The sequence below is a fragment of the Macaca fascicularis genome, chromosome 15 (assembly GCF_037993035.2).
Source record: "Macaca fascicularis isolate 582-1 chromosome 15, T2T-MFA8v1.1".
NCBI classification, from domain to species: domain Eukaryota; kingdom Metazoa; phylum Chordata; class Mammalia; order Primates; family Cercopithecidae; genus Macaca; species Macaca fascicularis.
The window spans coordinates 110,656,383-110,683,041 of record NC_088389.1 but is presented as its reverse complement, the minus strand read 5'-3'; the positions used below and the strand labels follow the sequence as shown (position 1 = coordinate 110,683,041).

The following is a 26,659-nucleotide window of genomic DNA, read 5'->3' as shown; positions in this document are numbered from 1 at the left end:
GGCGTGAACCTGGGAGGCGGAGTTTGTAGTGAGCCGAGATCGCGCCACTGCACTCCATCCTGGGCGACAGAGCGAGACTCCATCTCAAAAAAAGAAAAAAAAATAGCCTGGCATGGTGGCGCACACCTGCAGTCCCAGCTACTCAGGATTCTGAGGTGGGAGGTGAGGTGACTTGCCTGAGCCCAGGAGGTCAAAGCTCTAGTGAACTGTGATCGCCCCACTGTACTCCAGCCTGGGCAACCAGGTGAGATCCTGTCTCACAAACATAAAATAAAATAATAAAATAAAAGAACACAGACTTCTTGGTTTTCCTTATGGAACAGAAAAATAGTGAAACTGCCCATGTTCAGCAATGAACCTACCAAATGCTTCAGGCCTAAAAGTAAAACTGAGAACAGGAGGGCAAAAAGATACCAGTGACCATGAAATGGGAAAGAAACATTCATTTACAACTCAGGACGATGCTTTTTTAATGGGGAGAGACAGAAGGGGTCATCTTTCATTGGATGGTTTATACCCCAGACACGATGTGAATGAAGAGCAAGGAGCCTTAGCTGAGAGAGCAATGTGAGTAACGCACCTAGAAGAAAGTCCTGGCCCTTACCTAAATTGTGGTACTTTGTCCTAAGATATGAGGGGTGCCCAGCAGGCCCAGGTGTAAGCAAATCTCAGACTCAACCATGTGCAGTTAAACAAATTCCCTAACTCCTTGGGTATCAGTGTTCTAATCTGTAAACTTAGAGTCATGATACTTAGTTCACGAAGTTGCTGCAAAGATCAAAGGTGGAAATATGTACAAAGTATCTGCAACACGAGGTTTGGCATTCAAGTCTTATCTTTCACCAAAATCTTGCAGGGGCAAAAGGGACACAGAAATTCACAATAAAGAGACGAAACTATCAAATGCATCAGCTCTAATCTCACAATTGCATTTAATAATGATTGAGAATAAAATTTTATCAACATAATAATGACTGTAATTGCTTAGATAGTATATTATAATGGGATTAAAATTATAAGAATTTTAAGAATAAGATAAAATTATAAGATTTTTTGTGCTGCTTACATATGAAAGACATCTTCTATCAAAAACAGAAACCATCATATTTCAAGAAGCAGCGTAAGACTGAATTATCAATTCTCTCATTTGTAACTTCGTTGTAGAACCAATTTCCAGACATTCTTTTCTTTCTTTTTTCTTTTAAGAAATGCCATTTCTTAGCATGAAGAGACTTGTAGGTTGAAAATCTGAAAAGTTTAATATAGAAGCAGTGGGTGATAGTTCCACTGCATAAAAGCAAAACCAGGACTGTAAGATGGATATGAGTGTGCTCATGATCTGGTGGAAGACCACCAATATGTTTTATTTCTCAGTCTAACTTTTGCACATCCCTGCAGGTTTCTCCTTCTTCTAATAGCAATAATGCAGAGTGGACTCCAAGGAGGAAAGCTGCACTGTAACTGCCTTGAAAAATTCACTATGAGGTAGAATTTTATAGTCTGGGTTAGAAAAGAAGAGGAGGCCTCCGGGCAGGAGGCGGTAATAGGGAGGTAAAGAAGAGCAGTAGCAAAGCTCAAAAGATCAAAGGGCTGAGCAGAACCTAGAAAGCTCAGCTTTAGTTTACATCTACCACTCAGACGTTAGCTCCAACTCAATCTCATTGGATATTAAATGAAACATTTTCCAGAGCCACTTCCTAGCAGGGGTACAGCATCTCCAATAGTCCCACCTTCCACAAGCTGCTTTCATATGACATCAGGTAATTGGGCTTTATTGGACATTTGATATAGAAAGATATAAGAGAATATATGTGATATTCAGAATAAGTGAGAAGACCAAATGTACCAGTTACGATGATTATCAACACTGGTAAATGCTGGCTAGTCTTCATTTCCCAAGTAAGCTGTGTTAAAAATAATTTTGTAAATCAATGTCTAAGAATTTAGAATATATTTTTCTCATAGACACTAAATCACCAGTAATTGTCATTTTTGAGACTAGTCTCCACAGTCTATTTTATCCACATTCTAACAAACATGTTTTGCAATGTGCATGGTAGAGGGGACAGTATAAGGAAATAGAACACGAGAATAGCTTTGGCTTAATTCAAATTTTTCGTTAGAACTTATTACAAGATAAGTCAAACTTGTTAAATTGCACATTTTAAGCTTGTGCAGTTTACTGTGTGTCAATTAAAGTTCAGTGAAGCTATTTTTTTTTTTTAAGTCCAAGAAGAGTTAAGGGAGCTCTTTTTTTTTTCCTGTCTTAGGCATCACATAATAAGAGAGAAGACAGTAAATTTCAGTGTCTCTTATCAGTGCTGAAGCTAAACTAAATGAAAGTTTCAGAGGTCTTTGTGAGCTGACCTCAAATCAAAACAGAATTTAAATTGTCATCTTTATCTAAAAACGTGGTCTTATCTACCATCAACATATTTGCCAATGAATTAGGCTTATTCAGAATTTGAGAATTGGCTCTATCTGTTTATCAACAATTATCTCCTTTAATTTGTTTACTAACCTGTGTTAATTGTAGAACAATCAGAAAATAACAATGTGCAGACAAAAATCACATTAAATCCTATCCCTGGAGATCTTCTTACCGTCAACTTTTGATTTTTTAAATTCTGCTTAAAGACTATGGATACAAATTATCTGAAGTGGTACAAAAATCAAAAATGATATGTATTTGGCTTTAGAAATTCCCTTGGATTTGATTTTTATATATTGGGAAATCATTCACCTATCAAATTACTACTATCTTCCTGCCTTGAAAAAGTAATTATTTCATTATAAAGGACTGCTTCACCAGCTCCTTATGAACTAGAATAAGTAGTAAGATTTATGCCCTTATTATTAATTCACATAAATTAGATACAGTTGCAATATGATGATTTTCTCAATTCAGAATTTACTTCCTACATTCATACTGATAGGTAAATATGACACCACAAAGATCCCGTCCCTGCCCCACTCATGCACAGACACACACTTAAACAGGATATCGTGCAGTCTAGCTTGTTAACATTGCACTACTTGTGACATTAAAAAGGGACCACTGAATTCTGATTATGCTTTTTATTTACAAATATATACATATTTGGAAGCAAGTTTTATCAATATTACTTCAAGAAGTTACTGCCATGATTTTTAAAAAATGTTCTGATGCCTAAGAATGGTGGTGGTAATAAAGCAAAATATAACAAATGGTCTGTTTTTCCTTTCACTTCGTTTTGGCTTCCATTATTGTCTTTTCCTTGCCTTATCCGTTTCTTAGTCCTCATTATTTTCTCTTTCCTTACCTTCACAAGAACACAGCCCATTAGCAAAAACCCCTGTTGCTTCACATATTCAATTACATGGTCTTTCTGACTCTTGCCTCTAATTCACCACCAACAACTACTTTTATCGCAAATCATACTCTAATTTTACTTTTGTTTATCTCACAGAATAAACAAGTTTGGAAAACACTGGTATGGATTCTACTAGGGAAAGAGTATTTGTGAATTAGAAAGCATGGTCTCTGAGATCAAACACACTTGGGTTGTAATCCCACTCTTTCATTAACTAATTAGGTGACTCAGTTAATAGCTTAAAAACACTGATTCTCATCTATAAAATACTACGAAAATGTATACTTCATAGGCTTCTTCTTCTATCATTCATAGAAACAGAAGTACAATCAAAACCTAAAATCAAAATCTCTCAGAAGGATTTTTCCTGTGACCTACAGCAGTCCCAGAACTTCAGGGTAAATTACTTGTCTTCTCATCTGTAGGCTGCTCTCCTCTTGCTGTCTCCTACCTTTTCTGCTGTCTCTACTACGTCCTCAGCTCCAGCATGTATCTCCTGCCATGACTCTCTCGAGATACCAGTATCCCAGCCAGAAGCTCTGGTTTGATCTAGAGCAAATGAAAAGGCAGAGAACCAGAATCAAACAGTAGGATACAAATCTAGACTCTGCCACTTACTATCAAACTTTAGCAAGTGATATAGTTTGGAGGTTTGTCCCTTCCAAATCTTATGTTGAAATGTGATTCCCAATGCTGGAGGGAGGTCCCAGTGGGAGGTGATTGGGTTATGAGGGCAGATCACTCATAAATCATTTAACATCATCCCCTTGGTAATAAGTGAGTTTTTGCTCAGTTAGTTCACAAGAGATCTGGCTGTTTAAAAGCCTGGGACCTCCTCATTCCTCACTCTCTTGCTCCTACTCTCACCATGGAATGCATCTGTTCCCTGTTCACTTTCTGCCATGATTGTAAGCTTCCTGAGCCTCTTACTAGAAGCATGCTGGCACCATGGTTCCTATGTGCTCTGTAGAATCCTGAGCCAATTAAACTTCTTTTTAAATTACCCAGTTTCAAATACTTCTTTGCAGCAGCACGCATACACTAATACAGAAAATTCATACCGAGAAGTGGGATATTGCTATAAAGATACCTGAAAATGTGGAAGCAGATTTTGAACTGGGAAATGAGAAAAGGTTGGAAGAGTTTGAAGAGCTCAAAAGAAGACAGGAAGATGAGGGAAAGTTTATCACTTCTTAGAGACTTGTTAAGTGGTTGTGACCGAAATGCTGATGGGAATTTGGACAGTGAAGGCCAAGCTGATGACCTTCACTGTAAAGCTTACCCATGCTATACCTTAGCAAAACACTTGGCTGCATTGTGTGTATGACCTAGGGATCTGTGGAAGTTTGAACTTAGGAGTAATGACCTGGGGTATCTGGCAGAAGAAATTTCTAAGCAGCAAATCTTTCGAGATGTGGCATGGCTGCTTCTAACAGTCTACGATTAGACAATGAAGTAAAAAAAAAAATGACTTAAAGTTGGAGCTTTTATTTAAAAGGGAAACAGAGCATAAAAGTTTAGAAAATTCACAACCTGGCCATGTGGCAGAGAACAAAAAAAAGCATTTTAAAAGAGAAATTCAAGTAAGGTGTAAAGCAACCACTTGCTAGAGAGATTAGCATGACTAAAAGGAACAAAGTGCTAATAGCCAAGGCAATGGGAGGAAGTTCTTGGAAGCACTACAGAGATCTTGGAGATAGCCCCTCCCATCCCAGGGCCAGAGGTCTAGAAGGAAAGAATGATTTCAGGGCTCAAACACAGGGCTCTGTTGCTTGTGAAGACAGGACACTGCTCCCAGCATCTGGGCTGCTCTGGCTCCAGCCTGGCTCAAAGTGCTCCCAAGTACAGCTCAAGCAGCTGCTTTGGAGAGTGCAAACCACCACAAGCCTTGGTGGTTTCCACGTGATGTTAAGTCTGTGGGCACACAGAACGTAAGTGTGAAGGAGGCTTGGCAGATTCTCCCTAGATTTCACAGGATGTATGGAAAAGCCTGGGTGCCCAGGTAGAAGTCTGCAACAGGGGCAGGCCCGCACAGAGAAACTACTAAGGCAATGTCAAGGGGAAATGAGTGCCCACACACAGAGTTCCCACAAGGGCACTGCCTAGTGGAGCTCTGGGAAGGGGATCTACTGCCCTCCAGACCCCAAAATGATAGATTCACTGGCAGCTTGCATCCTGAGCCTAGAAAATCTGCAGGCACCCAACTCCAGCCCATGAGACCAGCCGCAGAGGGTATACCCTGCAAGGCCACAGGGGTGAAGCTCCCAATGCCTTGGGAGCCCAGCCCTTGCACCAGTGTGCCCAAGATATGGGAGATGGAGTCTAAGGGGGTTATTTTGGAGTTTTAATATTTAATGACTGCCCTGATGGGTTCAGACTTGCATGAGGCCTGTACCCCTTTTCTTCTGGCCAATTTCTCCCTTTTAGAATGGAAATGTACACCCAATGCCAGTTCCACCATTGTCTTTTGGGAATAAATAACTTGTTTTTTATCTCACAGGCTCATATGTGGAAGGAACTTATCTCCAGGTGAGACTTTGGAATTGGAACCAGGGAATTGGGACTTTTGAGTTAATACTGGAATGAGTTAAGATCTCAGGGGACTTTTGTGAAGGCATGATTGTATTTTGAAATGTGAGAAAGACATGAGATTTGAGGGGCCAGGGAGGGAATGAAATGGGAGTCCCAGTGTTACAGGTGGGGCCTGGCGGGAGGTGGTTGGATTGTGGGAGTGGATCACTCATGAATGGCTTAGCCCCATTCCTTTGGTGATGAGTGAGTTATTGCTCATTAAGTTCAAGTGAGATCTAGTTGCTTAAAGGTTTGGGACCTCACCCCTCCCATTCTCCCACTCTCAACATGTGATATGCCTGCTCCCCTTTGCCCTCTGCAATGATTGTAAGCTTCCTGAGTCCTCATCAGAAGCAGATGCTGGCATCACACTTCCTGTACACCCTGCAGGACCCTGAGCCAATTAAACCTTTTTTTCTTTATTAATTACCCAGTCTCAGGTATTCCTTTATTGCAATGCCAATGGAAATACAATTTAACCCCTTTGTATTGCAGTTTTCTCAACTATAAGATTGACTCAATGATAGCCACCTCCCTTGGTTTTTTTGAGACATGAATATGAAGTGTCTGGTGCAGTACACTTTACTGGAAAATAGTAGATGCTAAATAGCTGGAGTGATATCAGCATATCTCTTACAATGCCCACAAGTTATATTACCTGTTTGATCCAAATCTATTGTACCCTTGCTGACTTCCTAAAATAAAAAATAGGAGCAAATATCCACTTGACGGTGATAATCATGTGATAGTTTGTCATGTTAAGAGATACAGAAAGCTCTTTGTGTATACTTTACACAAACATGAGCAACTGATATTAAATCACCAAATCTGTATTTCCCAAAGTAGAAGGAATTATTTTGTATGAGGTTTGTATTAAAATTCACATTCCCAGATCTCATACTTACTGATTCAGAATTTCTTATAGGGGCCATGGAGCTAGAAATCTGGAATTTTTGGATAATTTTATGTTGGCTTCAATTTTTTCCAAGGTTTACATACTGCTGCTAAGTGAAGGTCATTCACCGAGCATGAGCAGTAAATTTATTTGAAAAGTTCCCAGTGCATAGAATTATTCTCTCACCACATGTATGGGGGGTTTCTTTTCTTTTGAAAAATAAAATAGTCATGAGGAATAAAAATGTGTGGGAGCCTGAAGCTAACAAATCCAAAGTCAACATTGTTATATTTGTTTATAAAAATCCTGGTTGAAATGCAATTATGTGGTACTTGGAGGTGCTTGTAATTCAATGGCTGAATGCCTTTCATTCTTGTGCCCACCATCAACCCAATGGGTCAGTTTCCCTCAGTTCATGGTCCTTTCACATCACGAGTTCTTATATGCACATACCTTCAGGAACTGTAGAATTATATATTCATTAACAAGGCTTATTTTCTGAGGCTAGCCCTTGACCATGAAATCCCTTCTGCTTGAAAGCTAGACCAAGAGATTGCTGTCCACATATAAATGGTTGTATGGTTCACATTTTTTTTTTTTCCAAAAGAACTAGGAAAGCTTACCAAGACAAGTCAGTCAACAGGGGCTGTACTCTCTTGCAGATCTTTTCATTACATTCCTGGAACAACAATTTTCCAGAGAGTGTTGCAAGGTAAAACAATCTCAGGGGATTACTGAAGCGTTTTTGTGTTGAGCACTAGGCATCAGGGTCTTCCTCCTATGTACAGCCAAGCCAACTTAGTCAGCTCCTATGAGAAGACAAAAGGGAAAACATTACACCTGAATTGGGATTACGCTCTGCCGATGCCTCACACAAGCATACGCATATCCACTACTGCTGAACACAGCGTTCCTGAATGCCCTCTGGGGATTCGTGAAAAGCCTGGTCTTTTTATTCTCATTAACTGATACTTCATTTAAAATAATCAATTTACCTGTATTACAGTCCAGATACTTCATGAGTTGTTGTTCTGACCCAAAATTTTAGCAGATACTAGCTGGCTGCTTACTAATCCCATTTCATCTTCTCCTCAGGCACAAAAATCAAGCGTCTTCTCTAGCCTTCCTTGCAAAGAGGCATGGTTGTGAGCCTGAGTTCCAGCCAATGAAATTAAACAGAAGGGATGTGTGCCACTTCCAGAGCTGGCTCATAAACAGCCTTCCACACCATATACACTATGTTCCTTCTCTATCCAGTGGCTTGTATACATAGCTACGTAGGAAGCTATGTGTTAAAGATAATAAAGCAAACAACAACAACAACAAAAAACCCAAGTTCTTGAATCACCACTTGAAGAACAGCCCACCAATCAAGAATACCTACTTTATATGTGCAAGAAATACACTCCTATTGTATTAAAGAATTGCAATTTTAGCTTTTTATGTGGTATGGTGGTTAGCACTACCCTAATACATAAACCTAGCACACAAGTGTATCATATGTTGGAAACAAACCAGTTACAGCCACCAGACATTGAGTCCTCCAAAACACACTTCCAACTCAACTGTACACAAAAAAAGTTTTACATAGTTCTCATATTAAGAACTATTTTTCTCATAGTTTACTTAATTATCACTGAGAAAGGAATTCAGTTTTAAAATAATGATAATCCTTGACAAGAGTTTACAAAACATTTGCACATTGTCCTCAGATAAAGATGACAGAAAACATTCTCATTTTCTCAGGAAAAAGAAAACTAGGGGAGATGAAATGACATTTCCAAAATAACCCTGGTAAGTGAAGAAACTAGAAATCAGACTTTGGTCTTCTGACTCTAGATCAGACCAATGTTCTAGAATTCAGAACTTGGTCTTTTGATTATTTCCCTCAAACTAACTTTTTCCTTTGCACTCTTGATGAAAACTCATAGCCACTTCTCATAGAGAACAAAATCAGCTCAAGCCTGTTTGCCATAAGGCAAATATAGCACAAAACACTCCTACTTAGTGTCAGGGTCAATTGATAACTTGAATAGAAACCAGTGCTTTGAGAATGTCCTGACTCCCCCTAAAAGTCTATGGGGTCCTATTCCTGATTCTTATTTGCATTTTTGAGTTGCTAGTGTCGTCTTAAAAATCATCTGGTCTGATTTGAGGCTCCTGATTCCAAACTCTGACTCTCAAATCATATTGTACTTTCCTCAAGCTAACATCCTGTATCTAAACTTATTTCGTTTCATTTAACCAAGTTTTCTCAGTTGAAAGTACCCGATTTTGAATCTTTTCTTCTGTAAGAGGTCAGAACAAATGTAAGCAACCAAGTTTGTTTTGCTGAGATCCAGTAGAATGACCACAGCTGGATTTGTTCTGATTCTAGACTCAGAAGAACATTTCTGTCTGTCACTAATTTTTCACTACCCTTAAAAACTTCTGCTGGCAAAGGATTAGATGTTAGTTTGTGTTCTTCCACAGGCATTTTTCTTTTAAGCCCAACAGATTTTCTCTCCATGAGATGCATTGACTTCTTAGCGGACTCTAGGATAATCCATCCCACTGGAACACCCAGTTTGCATCTCAGTGTGACAGCAGCCCTAGCACGCCAGCACCATCATGGTAATAACTTACAGCTGAGCTTGCTGCATTCTAGCCCTTTTAATGTAACTGTGTGTGTACAAGTATAAATATTCCCAGAGACGAGGAAAATATGCTTAATTATTTTATTGCATTATTCTACAGTGTACATGGTGTCTCTCCAGGCATTGAAAATAGCCCAAGTAAACCACAAATAAGATAAATCCTGTGATCATCAAAATGAGGACACAATCCAAAATATGACTTTGGTTTGTGGTTGAATATGTTTGAGTGGAAGATTATTGTCTGTTTCATCTTGATTCTGTTTCTTTTATGTTATATTTAAATTAATTACACATGGAAATACTTCTACAATGAGATATGGTGCTGATTTCCTAAGAACAAAGTGTGGTGGAAATCCCTGGATTTATCTGGGAAACATTTGATGTGAAATTACTTCAATTTTTATTTAGTTATAACTCTGACATCTAACAGCAACAACAACAACAAAATGCTGCATGTGACAATTCTCATTGTCAATCTTGTTTCTTCTTATTCAAAAAGAAGAAAAGAAAAGAATGAGAAAAACAAAAATCATTACTGTAACGATATGAAGGTCAATTAAAAAAACATATTGCAAGACCCAGGTAATTGGACTTGCCAATCATAGTTTCCTTTCTCATGTATTACATTATTTAGTGTCTATTAGGCATCCTTAACTCACAATATGTTATTTACCACGTAAGAAAGGCATGGATAGTTTTTACTCTAAGTGGAATACAAGTTCCTATTTTATGCTGTGTAAATATAGTTTCTAAAAGCATTAGGTCCCACTTTGAAATGCCTATGTGAGCCATAGATGAGGTGAACATTTCATTTCTAAAAAGCACCATGATTTGTCTCTTTATCTTGCCCAGAAAAGATGTCCAGAGAACTAGCCTGGATACTCAATCAGAAGGAAATAGCCAAAGTATTTCATTAATATACTTCCTTAGTTATCGTAAATAATAAAAAGACTAGAAAGAATTGCTAGGTTTAAACAGAACATAGGTGTACAATAATTAATTGTTGAATGAATGCATGGAGGGATGAATTGATGAATGATTGGATGAAAATAGATGGATTATTGCTGCTGGGTAGGTCCAGGTCTGAGCTGATGTCAAATGTGATGATAGAGGTATGAGGAAATTTCCTATGGAGACCTTGCTGAGGGGGAAGGGGCCCACTGTGATGGTTATCATCAGTATGGAGCTTTCACAAATCTAAATAAATTTCTTTCCATAAAAAGTATCTACTATTTTTCCTTACATGACCCTTTACAACGACATTCTGGGAAAATAAGACTTCATAGAGGAAAGTGTTAACATGCTCTTCCATAAAAAAAAGTAAAAGTCTGAAGAAGGAATAAGATTTGGTGAGTGTCACCATCAGAAATATCCATGGTGACACAATGAGAGAACACTCTATACTTGTTAGGATGGTTATCTTAAAAAGAAAGAGAAAGAAAACTAAGTGTTGGCAAAGGTGTGGAGGAATTTGAATTCATGTGCATTGCTGATGAAAATATAAATGATGTATGCACTTGAAAAAAGGGATGGTGATTCCTTAAAAACATTAAACCTATAATTACCATACAATCCAGGAATTCTATTTCTGGATATATACCCAAAAGAACTGAAAGCAAGGACTCAGATATTTATGCACTCGTGTTTACAGCAGCATAATTCACAATAGCTAAAAAGTAGAAGAAAGCTAAATGTCCATTAATAGATGAATGGGTAAGCAAAATGTGCTGTATAAATATAGGGAATATTTTTCAGCCTGAAAAAGAAAAAAAACTTGACACACACTACAACCTGGGTGAATCTTGAGGACATTATTTTACGTAAAATAAGCCAGTCACACAAAAAGACAAATATTGCATGATTCTACTTGTCCAAAATAACTAAAGTAGTCAAATTCAGAGACAGAAAGTAGAATGGTGGTTTCTAGGTGTTGGAAAGTATGGGATAGGAAGGGAGGAATGTGGAGTTAGTTTTTAGTAGGTATAGATCTTCACTTGGGAAAGAAAAAGTTCTAGAAAGGGATGGTGGTGAGGGTTCACAACAATGTAAATGTACTTAATGCCACAAAACCATTCACTGAAAAGTTATGTGTATTTTACCATAATAAAAATAAATATCCATTAGAACAAAAGCGTTTTATGCAATTAAATATTCTCCCAGCAGAAGTCCAGGAACTATGAATCAAAGGCTAAGATTTAATGACCTTTGTAAGAGTCACTGGATCTTTGCATTTTCTTCTTGTATTAACACTTTTTCTCTCTGACCTCACTTATTATTAATAACAGAAAAGAAACTTAAAATTCTAATGTCTTGTTTGTTGACCTTTAGGAGGAAGAAAACTACCAGACTTTCTTTAACTCTGAAGCAAGCAAAAAAAGGCAGAAAATGCTGAAGGAATTCATAATTATTATTATAGACAAAAAGGAAAAGAAAACTAGGACTAGAACACTGTGACAAGAACGAAACAGTACTGGATGACATCATGTTTTATATGACTTTCCAATAACAGTTCAGATAGAGCCTACAAGAGACCAAAACCTCACCATCAAGAGAAATAGAAGCAGAAAGAATAAAAAGGGCACCGAAGAAGCACAACATAAAGCTGAGGTATGGCAGATCACCAGCTCTTTGCTGTATCTCAATTGTGTCATTCTTCTACATTGAATTCTACTTAGAAGTATTTGTGCTGATCTTGCCTACTAGGCTTGGAATTCTCTCAGTTGGCATGTAGTAGTCATTCAATAAACATATGCTGAGGAAATGCATGATGAATAAATAAATATGTGAATATGCTAACATCAGTTGGAATTCAGTTCAATCCATAAAACCTTTCAAGGTGCAGTGAATGTTCTTTTCCAGGAATTGCAGTGTATCAGGCAAGCCAAATACATAAATAATTAATAGTAGTGGACTCTGACAAATGTATAATAGAGTTGAAAAGAAGTTAAGAAAAATGAAGACCACAGAAAGGCTTTTCAGAGGAGGTTAGATTTTAATAAGCCTTTGAAAAACGGGAAGATTCTGGAAGGTAGCTAAGAAGCAATTAGAATCCTAGAAAGACGGGAAGACCAGTGTGCTTCAGGACACAGAAGCAGGAAATATACAAGCTGTCATTGGAGAACAGCAAGTACCGTTTCTAGTCTCATAGAATTAAGAATGTATTAGTGAAGGTCTTTTGGGAGTTTGGGGAAAATTGTAAAAGTTGAGTTGGAAGCCTGAGAAGCTGTATGTTATTTTTCACATAATGGGAGACTATTGGAAAGTTTTGGGTAGGAAATAAACTTAGTTCCTGTGATGGTTAATACTGAGTGTCAACTTGATTGGACTGAATGATGCAAAGTATTGTTTCTGGGTGTGTCTGTGAAGGGGCTGCCAAAGGAGATTAACATTTAAGTCACTGGACTGGAAAAGGCAGACCCACCTTCAACCTGGGTGGGCACAATCTAATCAGCTGCCAGTGTGGCCAGAATAAAGCAGGCCAAAGACTGTGAATTAACCAGACTGACTTAGCCTCCCAGCCTATATCTTTCTCACATGATGGATGCTTCCTACCCTCAGACATTGGATTCCAAGTTTTCAGCTTTGGACTCTGACTGGCTTCCTTGCTCCTCAGCTTGCAGCTGGCCTGTTGTGGGATCTTGTGATCATGTGAGTTAAAACTCCTGAATAAATTCCCCTTTATGTATACATCTATCCTATTCATTCTGTCCCTCTAGAGAACCCTGACTAACATAGTCCCTTTAGGCTTAAAAACGATAACCCTGGAAGCAATGTGGATTATGAATCTGCAAGAGGGAGTAATGAGAGTGATTATGAACAATAAGGAGGATATTTCAAAGAGCCAGGATAGGCATCAAGGACCCAACTAGGGTGATGGCAATGGAAATGGGGATGCACATGAGAGACTCCTACAATTCTATCTTCTGAATGGTTTAGGAACTTTGGGAAATGGAAATATAATGGGCATGAATACCTTTGTAAGGTAGGATGGAAAACAATGCATGCAAAAGAAAATGGTTGAAATAATATTTTTTACTATGTAACAATTTCATCCTTAGAAAATTCCTTTAACGTAGCCCTCTACAGTGTTCTTCTGAGGTTTTTTTTTTTTTTTCACCTTACATGGTTTCCGCACTGATCTTACTTGAGCAATTGTAAGTTTATCAGCACAGTCTTTCTTGGAGAGCATAATCCATCTGTACTGATCAAAAATAGCTGTGGTCCCTAATTTCAGTCCTGAGCACTGTGAACATTATCATAAGCTGGGACAGGGCCTGAGATGCTGAGTGGACATTGACACAGGCTTATAGGAGGAACAACTGACAAAAAATGGGAACAGTTCACCTAGAAATGGAGGGAGGTTTGGAGAAAAGAGTCCCAACAAATGAGCCAGAAGAATCTTGATTTTTCCTTTATTTTAGCTGAACCTCATCTTCCTTTCCTGTAAACAATTAATTTCCCTTACCTCAGAGGGCATTTCGAACACGATTTTTAAGTGGTCCATAAAATTAAAAACAAGAAAGAAATAAGGTTTATTTTTATTGTATTGGAAGGGTCATGAGGGTTTCTGAATGCTCTCTGTGTGGAAGAAATGGGAGACATTTTCATATCCTCTTGGAAGGCTCGGTTAGGATCAAAAGCTTTGTGCTCAACAAGGAAACAAGTTTGGTACAATGGGAAATGCTGTGAAGATACAGTAGCTTGTTTTAGGCTATGGAGAGTGGTCTGTTGTGTCTCTAGGAAAGCATGCCAGTCTAGTGGTTGGTGAGATTAAAGCATGAAATGGGGAAGTGGAGTATGTGTTTCTTAGATCCCACATTCTATAAGTCTAAGAAAAGTTTCTCTCTCATTATGACTGAACACTTTTAGATGGCACTTTAAAATGCAGTGCCAACAGGTTTCAAACAAACTAAAAAGTAATGTGAAAACAACTATTTTCTTAACAGTAAAACAAAGAAACAAACTTCTCTCTGAGAAACTGGAAGAAAAGCAAAGAAGTCTAGTTTCCCAGTGATTCTTCAATCTGGAGAATTTGAATGTGACTCTGTTGGAAAAAACTCTCAAACCATTTTTCCTCTGCTCTCTTACCAAAAGAACAACAACCATCAACACAGAAGACATCTGTGACCACAAAATATGGGTGATTTCTCCCCACCAGCAAGAAAGCAATCAGTTCTGCAGTAGATACCAGCTGGGTGTCTTCCAATGCAGTTCTGACCCTACCTACTTAGAGATATTGTCAGATCCCACAGGTTGAAGGCTCAGTCCCCAAAACTGCCTCCTGCCTTCAGACACTTCAGTCACAAGTTTGGGCCTCCAGAACCTCTGACTGGCTACAAGTTGGGGTTCCTGTGACCCCTCTTTGGGTTCAACTAACTTGCTAGAGCAACTCACAAAACTCAAGGTAACACTTGTTTTATGTTTATTGCTTTATTATAAAGGATATCACAAAGGATACAGATGAAGAAATGCATAAGGTAAGGTATGGGGCAAGGGGTACAGAGCTCTTATGTCCTTCCTGGGTCTGTTCTCACACTGCTAATAAAGACATACCTACCTGAGACTGGGTAATTTGTGTAAAGAAAAAGAGTTTTAATGGACTCACAGTTTCATGTGGCTGGGGAGGCCTCACAATCATAATGGAAGGCAAAGGAGGAGCAAAGTCATGTCTTACATGGCGGCAGGCAAGAGCGTGTGTGTAGGGGAACTGCCCCTTATAAAGCCATCAGATCTCATGAGACTTACTATCATGAGAACAACATGGGAAAAACCCGCCCCCATGATTCAATTACCTTCCAGCAAGTCCCTCCCATGACATGGGATTATGAGAGCTACAGTTCAAGATGAGATTTGGGCGGGGACACAGCAAAACCATATCACTGGGTGTGTCTAGGAACCTCCATGTACTCAGCTCTCCAGAAGCTCTCTGAACCCTGTCCTTTAGGCCTTTTACAAAGATTTTATTTGTTGTCCATAATTGACAACCATGTAGAAATTTGATTGGACAAAAAGGGTATGACCTAAACCCAGTGAGGCCTGTGTGTTCAGATTCTTCTTGGCCCCTCTGTGCAACATGTGCAGCATGCCTTTCTCTGGGATATGGGCCAGGATTCTCTTTGGAATGATAGACTCAGATGTAATGATGACAGTCAGATAGAGTCCTGCCTTGGGCGGGTGAAAGGAGGGCAGAAGAAGGTCAGAGAAAGACGTGCTGTTTCCTGAGACCTGCTTCTGAAGGCTAAAGGACCACAACATTATAACCAAGGCTGTGGGAGCTACAAGCCAGTAACCATGAATAAAAATCTATAAAATATCACATAATCACTTCCTGATGAATGACAGAGTAAACAAAGGATAGAGATCATTTCTCCTACCACTTTCTATAAGAGTTTTCTCCAGGAAATGCTACATTGTTATGCCATACCACAGATTTAATGGAAAAACAAGATGCAGTAGATATGGTCAGGCTTTGGAATCTATACTACCTCTCACTGGATGTGAGGCCCTGAGCAACTTCTGTAAACTCTTTAAGGCCAAGTGTACTCAACTGTAAAAATCAGGTAATAATTCATAAACTTTATACCTAGTATTAATGTGGCAAAGTGGGGAAGTGTCCAGATTTGTGCCTTAGTGGGATATATAACTCATAATGTCTAGCAGATAGTTGGCCCAGCCTTCTATAAATGCCTTGAAGTAGAGGTTGAGGAGCTGTCCACGAGGGAATCCAAGTTCAGTTCACCACTGAACTGATATACATGGACATGTCTTGTAAGCTGTCGAGTTTTGTGCAATCAAAGCCAAGAATAGGCTGTGCACAGTGATGTACACCTGGAATCTCAGCACTTTGGGAGGCTGAGGCAAGCAGATCACTTGAGCCCAGAAGTTTGAGACCAGCCTGGGCAACAGGGCAAAACTCTGTCTTTACAAAAAAATACATACACAACAAAAAATTAGCTGGGCATGGTGGTGTGCTACTCAGGAGGCTGAGGTGGGAGGATTGCTTGAACCGGGGAGGTTGAGGCTGCAGTGATCATGCCACTGCACTGCAGCCTAGGCAACAGAGTGAAAACATTTCAGGAAAAAAAAAAAAGCCAAGATTATTTATTGGGAATAAAAGACTCATGTTAAGTGAAATTGGAACCAATGAAAACAGTACAACAAGAACAACAAAAATAAATAAATATAATAGAAATATAATAGAACAAAACCTCCATTTGTGGAATAGATGAATGAGATATGAGCCACAAAAATCTATTTGTAGTAGCAATTATTAATAAGAGGCTCCTAGGGGGAATGTGACCTTAAGCACTAACAGAACAAAGGATTATGAGTTGGTCCATTCACAACACTTAGACTTCTGAATGACGTCTGCCATTCACAATGTCTCCTGACTCAACAAGAGGAGTGGTGAGAGGGATGAAACTGAAATAATAATTTCTTTTAAAACCCTAGCATATATCTGGCTGCAGCCATGCTATGTGATATTTTCCAAACACTGTAACCAACAGGGGAGAAATGTTTTATTTCACTTTGCCATGGGTGGCCATGTAGGTTTATCATCGCCAGGACTCCAAGGAATCAGTTTGGAAGCTCCTAGTTGAAGAGTATGGGTGAGCACATTCAGTGCAGCCTGGAGGTTCCCTGGCAGGTTCCCAGGAGCCAGGATGCTCCACAAGAGAGCATGATACCAAGAGGGTGCCCAGCAGAAGGACCTGGTAGAAGACTGGAGTGCTAGGAAGGGTAAGGTTCATGGTAGAACAAGGCAATATCCTGTACCAGAGTGAAGAAGTCTCTGCTTAATAAAAATATTCTTTCAAACCCTGAATGCATAATAGTCAGTATTTAGAAACCAAAAAAGAAAAAGGTATATATCAGGGATGAAAAGCCACAAAATGTTCACCCATCACTTCTTAAAGAATTTTTAAGATGTTACTAATGTATGCAGAAGTTGACTGACAGACTAGCTGTCCTTTCATAATGCAGTGCTCCAAAAGAAGTCGGCCTGATCACAGAAACGACAGAATCAAAATAGCTAACACACTAAGAAACCCCAGGGTTTCCAGTTCTTATGTTTTCTGTGACCTTCAAGTTTAACTTCAAATCTCAGATTTATGTGAACTTTAAAATAGATTCATGAGTTTCATTTTAAGTCACTGTGATTTCCATGGGTTTCTTAAAAAGACATTAGCAACAAATCACTCAGGGCTCATTTCAATTACACCCCAGTCTTTTGATACTTCTGGAACCCAAAGAAGCAAGAAAAGTTTGGGGAAATTTGTTTTAGTGTATTTATATTTTTTTCCTATGGATACAAAATGCGCCAGGAGAAAGGATTCAGGTTCACGCTTGTATGACAATGGTTGTAAAGAACTCTAGCTCTGATTATAGTAAAGGGGGAGATTAACGGGTTGATAAGACTTCACTGATCAAACGCATACTTTAATATTTAGTTTAAGAATCTGAAGTGAACTCCAGATGTGTTTATGTGAGCCAGGCACCCTGGTAACCAGACTGTGAAATAAACCTGCTTAGGCAATGTCTAGGTGAGGGTAAAATAACTGGTTGACTCGGAAATTTCAATGATCAGACAAGACATTGTAAAATAGAAAAGCCATCAATTCGTTGCTAAATTTAGCTAGCCAGTTTTGTCAGAAAGATCATTTTGTTAGACCTGACCTTTGAATTATGAAATATCTAATAAGAAAAATTGTGATATAATAAAATATTAAATTTCTTGGGTAGCCAGAGAACTGCCTACAATGCAGACACAGTTTTGAAACAGAAAATGTAAAATAGATAGCCATCTCCAGGAACAGGATCAACAATTTCAGCAATTGCTAGAGAAGTAAACTAAATGAAAATATTTACAAAAATTATTTAGGTAAGATCCAGAAAATATTTTGTAGCACTCCTCGATTAAAATAGCATTCCATTACATAGGGCCAACAAGAGAATGCATTTTTATAACCCTGGATATCTCTCCCAGTCCTACTTTTGGAAATGTAATGGATGGAAAGAAGGTAGGCACTGCAGTAAAAGGATACTCCATTTAATTGACTCTCCATTCATTTACAAGGAAACTCTGCTCCTTGAGTAACATGCAGTATTGGGTATGCTGGATGCTAGAGATCAGAGGCTGGCTCTGACACATCTACTCCTCATGTCTCCTACCACCTATGCAGCTACACGCTTAACAAGACGGGTAGTGTTTGTTCCTAAAACTATTACAGCTACTTTTAAGGGGATGAAATATGAGGAAAATAAAAGTATTTCAGAAAAACTGTCATTTCTCTGAAAACTAAGTTGAATGCTTAGTAAAATCTCAGTAAAAATGAGTACTAAAAATGCTGTAACATTAAGTTTAAGGAAGAAAATTGTAAAGTGTCCTGTTTTAAATTGTTCTGCAAGTGTGTTTAAATTGTCATTCATCTTTAAATAAGCCAAATCTGGAATGTAATGACTTATGGGCTTGATCTACACAATAAATATAATATTCTAACTGATGATGCCAAATTCCAATCAGTGCAATAAAAGAGGTTTGATTGATGCCACATAAGAACTCAAACTGTATTGACTGATTGGCAGAAACTCTACAAGTATATAGTTCACATTAAAATAAAATGTGTAAGATATAGGAATACATTGCATGATATTGTGTATATATGTGTATGTATTACTGTATGAATCATATTGTATGATTCCCTGCTTTAATTGAAATATCTGCTTAACTGGCCAAATACTTAGGGAAGCCATTTTCAATAAGAGGACTTCTACAGAATAATCATGTACCCTTTTAAACTATCAGCCTAAAATGATAGAAATTCAAGAAACCCTTGATATATAAGACCATTTATGTCACTCAAGTGAATTTTTTTCCACTTAAAGGAAAAACTAGAAGTTGCTTCACCCTGCCTTTTTCCAACATAGAGTGGAACTTTGTACAAAAGTACAAAATGAAACAAGTAAAAAAATTCTGAGAAATTGCAAGATCAAAAAGAAAATGTGAACACAATGCAATTGAACAAACTGAAGTACAGTATAATTGAGTAGATAGGAGTGAGCTCAGAATCAAAAGACAGTTTGGGTATAAAATATCCTGGCTGTGATTTTGGACAAATAAATGACCTTCTCTGTCTTACTTTCCTCTTCTGTTAAATAGTAAATGAAAAAAACATACGTAATCTATAAAGATATTTTAAGTATTAAATAAAATGCTATACTCAAGGTGCATAACAAAATACATAACACATATATGGTATTGAATAAATGCTATCATTAGCAATTTAAAAAAACATTTGTTAACATAGTACTAGTAGCTACTTATATGTTGTGCTGCTAAAATCCTCTTTTCAGCTATGAAAACTTTTCCCAAGTAGATGAAGAGTTATTTCTCTGTTCTAAAAATATACTAGACTCACACAATACAATGTACTTATTTTATGTATAAAAATAACATTTGTCTTCATACAGTGAGTGTTTATGTGTATCTATGTGTATATATAAGAATAAAGTAGAATTAAAATTGATTATAAATGTATATCATATGATTTCTTATGTAACACATATTTTATATTAGATTTAAATGTATATACAGATATGTGTGTATACATAATACATATACATATATATAGTGAGTGTTTGTATGTGTAGTTTTTTCTGCTGGCCTTAAACCACCAAACGTATTTTGCCTAAGATGATGCAGTCTTTAAAGAATACTGCATAGCTACTCATTCACAGATGCATCTGTCTCTGAAATGGGATGTTACAAAGAGCCTAGAAGCCACTTAAATCAAGGTCTTATGAAAACTTTATCCCCTTAGAACCAATAAAAGAAAACAATGAAAGATGAATGAACACAAAATGCATTTTTCCCCTAAGATGAAAACAAATCTAATTTTGTTCTTATTTGATGGAATTACTATGTCTTCTAAAAATTGATGAAACTCTGTATCCAATTTTTAAATGCAGATTGAATAATTTATATAGAAAGTTATTAAAATAAATTAGCACAATGGTTATGCTATAATCCTTTTATAAAAAGTACATATATGTATATAAGTTTGTGTATGTATATATAAAGGTAAATATAGAGTTATACATACTGGAGACTCGGTATTTTAAGGAGCAGAGGTTAGTCAAGGACGTGAGAAAATGAGGAGAGAAATTATTGCTTTTATTAATATATTTTATATTACTTAGTATAGTAGAGTAGATGCATATTTTTCTTATCTAATTTTTAAAATCCAATGTAATAAAATGAGTAGAATAGAATCCAGGTTGTTCTCTACAATGATTGACATGGGTAAACTAATTTCACATTCTCAGGTGGCAGAAAAAAAATAACTGATATTCCTACTTAAATAATTCTAGGGTGTTCTATTGCAGTAATGATACCCTAGGCATTTTATACCAAATCTCCCATTGAAAATATGAACAAGATTAAAAATCTCTTTGAAGGCAATGGAGAAGTAACCTTTCCATGAAGAATTACAATGCCAAGATCCAAGAAAAGAAGAAAATCTAGAAAGTTGAACCCAGCATTTCAGGTTGCTTTTCTTCTGGGTTTCTTCCAGTTTCTAATAAGATAGTTAAGAAGCCAACTTGTTGATCTGCGTAACCAAACCCTCACAGATCTAGAGAGATAAAAATTAGAATTTGGGTCTTGGCAATGTAGGTAATGGGTCCCTGGAAAACTCTCCAAGTTTTCAATTAGGATTCTGAAGGGCCACATACCCCTAGAAGCAAGGTAAGCCAGAAATAAAACAATCCTAGCAAAGTCTAAAACTTATCTTGGCATCATCTCAATTTTTGATTGGACTAATGTGACCTGGGATGGCTAGTTCCTCTGTCAAAAAATATATATATATTTTTTTATTTCCAGAGGCAAATGTAATTCTTTTCAGAAGGAAGATACCATTAACAAGAGTCAATTTATCTTTTCAATTTTTCATATACAATGTCCAGCATTCAATCAAAACTACTCAGTATATGAAAATACAGGACAGTGTGATTGAAAATCCAGAGAAAAATACCCTATAGGAACAAACCTACAAGGATTCTAATAAATAGAGATAACAGACACAAACTTTAAAATAGCTGTGCTTAATATGTTCAAGAATAGCAAAGAGTTAGAATTTCAGTGGAGAATTAAAAACTATTGAATAAAAAGATTCCCTGTAAAATAAATTGCTTTCTTCTCTATTATGTAATTTTGTATGACTTTCAGAACCTTTGAATTAATCATATCAGTAGCTAAGACACCAATTAACCCAAACTTAATGACCTTATAATGTTTCTCATCACAGCATCTGTTTTCCTAGACATTTTAAAATTTGGAGGATCAAAAATTTATTTAACAATATCAATTTCATAGTTTCCAAAGATTATGATTCTTTCTGATCACATTATAGTTTGGAAACACTGTTTTACTCTTTTTGATAAGTGACTCATTTCATCCAATTTTTGGTCTCTCCCTTCTTATTCCCACATAATTTTCAACTTGATTCCCTTCCTATTGAAAATGTCTTCTAACAATTTCCTAATTATAAGTATTATGAATATAGATGAATAGCTACAGAAAACGAGCTATATAATGTCTGCACTACAGATAATATACCATTAAACCATAAAAACTGAGAATTTAATGACAGAATAAGTGTTGAAAGGCATAAAATTACATGAAAATAAATTAAAAATTAAAATCAAGCTTATTGTTTCTTTTATTTAGAGAACAGCAGCTGCTTCTGCGTTATTTTTATTTGAAAAGTTTTATTCTGTATTGATATCTCAGCTTTTCCTATATATGTATACATGCATACACATTCATCATATTTACAAACCATGGAATATATAGAAAACAGCAGGCCAAATTGACATAAATTTTGTGTTCTAAAATATCTCCCTTGGCCCAAAATTAAAAATGGAGAATTTCATCCAAGAAAAACAAATTCTAAAATTATGAAGTTATGGCATGTTTGAAAGTACAAGTTTTCTTTTTTGAAACAACTTAAATGGGTACACTTTAGTCATAATCATATTAGAAAGAAAGCAACCTTTGATAAGAATTATATGTTAAAATGTTGACCGGGAGAATTCTGCTGCTTCTTGATGCTGTAGCTTATAGCATACCAGTGCTGCCGCTGAGAAAAACTTTTAAAGCCCTCAAAATACAAAACATCTGTTTGTAGACATCAGCATGCTACTGTGACAAAAAGGACTGGAGGACCCAGAGTATACACCAAAGGAAAGCTCGTTGAAGTGAGCTCAAATTCTGCCTGTTGATATATCCTACAGCGCTTTTGAGCCCTGGCATGAGATGATGGCCTAGAAAGGAAGGCAAAGTTTAGTTGCTAAGACATGGGAGTGCTTTAGGCCGTCTCATGAGCATGGGAAGCCAAAATTTGAAGTTTAAGGCTGCCAAAGCAGCCAGATATTAAGGATCCGAAATGTAGGACAGACAGACCGAGCATGGTGGCTCACGGCTGTAATTCCAAAACTTTGGGAGTCCAAGGTGAACGGATCACTCAAGACCAGAAGTTGAGCCGAGATAGTACCACTGCACCACTCCAGCCTGGGTAACAGAGCAACACTATCTCAAAAAAAAAAAAAAAAAAAAAAAAAAAAAAGGATAGTATTGAGGTATAGAGAACTAAGACTAATACACTAATATTTGGAACTCATTTTCTTCTTGAGTCACTTGCTTAATCTAAGAAAGACAATAGGCTAAAATGTCAAGATTAAGATGGCTGAAAGGCATAAGAAAACATTATCCCTTTTTGCTAGGGAGCAAAAATTAGAGTTTATGACATGCAAAGTTCGAAAGGGCTTAGGAAGCTCCAGGCTGTGAGTTGAATCCACTGAAGGTGGATGAGTGGAAGAAAACCAGAAGTAGAATGATCCTTACAAAGATTGCAAACCAGCTTTGAGTCAGGACAGTCCGAAACTTAGATTGAGTTGATCTGACTTTCTGCTGTCTGCCAGAAGAAAGAATGAATCCACTCTGGAGGAAGATGACATTATTCAAAGCCTCTACAATTTTTCATCATAATATTCAATATTTAATCAGAATTACCAGCATACCAAGAAATAAGATGAAGAGAAAATAGAAACAACACAAACAAATCCAAAGACCTAGATATTGATATAATCAGAATGTATTTTTAAATAAGTTATACATTTCAGAAAATAGAGAATAATGTGAAATACCTCAGGAAAGAACTTTAATATAAGAAAAAGAGTTTAATGGATGTTAAAGAAATGAAAAATATGGTAACAGCAAATAGGAACTCAATACAGTTGGCCCACCATATCCATGAATTCTGCACCATGAATTCAATCAACCACAGATCAAAAATACTTGAAAAAATAAAATAAAAAATAACAATACAACAACAAACATAATCCAAATAAAATACACAGCATATCGACTATTTACATGGCATTTACATTTTATTAGGTATTATAAGTAATCAAGAGATAATTTAAAGTATGCAAGAGGATGTGCATAGTCTATATGCAAATACTGTGCCATTTTATATAAGGAACTTAAACATCTGTGGATTTTGGTATCCACAGGAGGTCCTGTAAGCAATTTCCTGTGGATACTTAGGGATGACTGTACATGGTTATAAAAGGAAATTGATCAGAGTTAAAGAGAGATTTAGTGAGCTGAAGAAAGTCAGTAGAAAATATCTAGACTGAAGCATGCAAACAAAATATATGGAAAGTACAGAATACAGCATTAGAGATGTAGAGAACCTTATGCAAAAGGTGAATATGAAGGAACTTGGAGACACAGAAGGGAAAGAGAAAAACAACAAGTTAGAAGCAGTAGCTCAAGTGTGGTGGCAGAAAATTTCCAAACAGGTAGAAAATATCAAACCCCAGATTTTTTTTTTTCTTTTTTTATTATACTTTATGTTCTAAGGTACATGTGCGCAACGAGCAGGTTTGTTACATATGTATACATGTGCCATGTTGGTGTGCTGCACCCATTAACTCATCATTTATATTAGGTATATCTCCTAATGCTATCCCTCCCCCCTACCCCCACCCCACAACAGGCCCTGGTGTGTGATATTCCCCTTCCTGTGTCCAAGTATTCTCGTTGTTCAATTCCCACATATGACTGAGAAAGTGCAGCGTTTGGTTTGCTGTTCTTGCGATAGTTTGCTGAGAATGATGGTTTCCAGCTGCATCCATGTCCCTACAAAGGACATGAGCTCATCCTTTTTTATGGCTGCATAGTATTCCATGGTGTATATATGCCACATTTTCTGAATCCAATCTATCATTGATGGACATTTGGGTTGGTTCCAAGTCTTTGCTATTGTGAATAGTGCCGCAATAAACACACGTGTGCATGTATCTTTATAGCAGCATGATTTATAATCCTTTGGGTATATACCCAGTAATGTGATGGCTGGGTTAAATGTTATTTCTAGTTTTAGATCCCTGAGGAGTCATCACACTGTCTTCCACAATGGTTGAACTAGTTTACAGTCCCACCAACAGTGTAAAAGTGTTCCTATTTCTCCACATCCTCTCCCAAACCTGTTGTTTCCTGACTTTTTAATGATTGCCATTCTAACTGGTGTGAGATGGTATCTCATTGTGGTTTTGATTTGCATTTCTCTGATGGTAAGTGATGATGAGCATTTTTTCATGTGTCTGTTGGCTGCATGAATGTCTTCTCTTTTGCGAAGTGTCTGTTCATATCCCTTGCCCACTTTTTGATGGGGTTGTTTGTTTTTATCTTGTAAATTTGTTTGAGTTCTTTGTATGTTCTGGATATTAGCCCTTTGTCAGATAAGTAGATTGCAAAAATTTTCTCCCATTCTGTAGGTTGCCTGTTCACTCTGATGGTAGTTTCTTTTGCTGTGCAGAAGCTCTTTAGTTTAATTAGGTCCCATTTTTCAATTTTGGCTTTTGCTGCCATTGCTTTTGGTGTTTTAGACGTGAAGCCCTTGCCCATGCCTATGTCCTAAATGGTATTGCCTAGGTTTTCTTCTAGGGTTTTTATGGCATTAGGTCTAACATTTAAGTCTCTAATCCATCTTGAATTAATTTTTGTATAAGGCATAAGGAAGGGATCCAGTTTCAACTTTCTACTTATGGCTAGCCAGTTTTCCCAGCACCATTTATTAAACAGGGAATCCTTTCCCCATTGCTTTTTTTTGGTCCGATTTGTCAAAGATCAGATGGTTTTAGATTTGTGGTATTGTATCTAAGGGCTCTGTTCTGTTCCATTGGTCTATATCTCTGTTTTGGCCACTGTGGCCTTGTAGTATAGTTTGAAGTCAGGTCACGTGATGCCTCGAGCTTTTTTCTTTTGGCTTGGGATTGTCATGGCAATGTGGGCTCTTTTTTGGTTCCATATGAACTTTAAAGTAGTTTTTTCCAATTCTGTGAAGAAAGTCATTGATAGCTTAATGGGGATGGCATTGAATCTATAAATTACCTTGGACAGTATGGCCATTTTCACGATATTGATTCTTCCTGTCCATGAGCATGGAATGTTCTTCCATTTGTTTGTGTCCTCTTTTATTTCATTGAGCAGTAGTTTGTAGTTCTCCTTGAAGAGGTCCTTCACATCCCTTGTAAGTTGGATTCCTAGGTATTTTATTCTCTTTGAAGCAATTGTGAATGGGAGTTCACTCATGATTTGGCTCTCTGTTTGTCTGTTATTGATATATAAGAATGCTTGTGATTTTTGCACATTGATTTTGTATCCTGAGACTTTGCTGAAGTTGCTTATCAGCTTAAGGAGATTCTGGGCTGAGAAGATGGGGTGTTCTAAATATACAATCATGTCATCTGCAAACAGGGACGATTTGACTTCATCTTTTCCTAATTGGATACCCTTTATTTCTTTCTCCTGCCTGATTGTCCTGGCCAGAACTTCCAACACTATGTTGAATAGGAGTGGTGAGAGAGGGCATCCCTGTCTTGTGCCAGTTTTCAAAGGGAATGCTTCCAGTTTTTGCCCAATCAGTATGATATTGGCTGTGGGTTTGTCATAAATAGCTCTTATTATTTTGAGATACATTCCATCAATACTGAATTTATTGAGAGTTTTTAGCATGAAGGGCTGTTGAATTTTGTCAAAAGCCTTTTCTGCATCTATTGAGATAATCATGTGGTTCTTGTCTTTGGTTCTGTTTATATGCTGGATTACATTTATTGATTTGTGTATGTTGAACCAG

At 37.2% G+C, this 26,659-nt stretch overlaps 1 long non-coding RNA gene across 1 annotated transcript in view; it reads right to left on the bottom strand.

Annotated features, from left to right (window-relative positions):
- Window positions 1-1,183: 1,183 nt before the first annotated feature.
- Window positions 1,184-26,659, bottom strand: part of LOC102141896 (uncharacterized) — a 51,294-nt gene continuing 25,818 nt past the window's right edge. The window contains exons 2-3 of the long non-coding RNA XR_001485750.4: window positions 7,443-7,628; window positions 1,184-3,902 (exon numbers count right to left, since the gene is read on the bottom strand). This is a non-coding gene — a long non-coding RNA (uncharacterized lncRNA). The remainder of the gene's footprint in view (window positions 3,903-7,442; window positions 7,629-26,659) is intronic.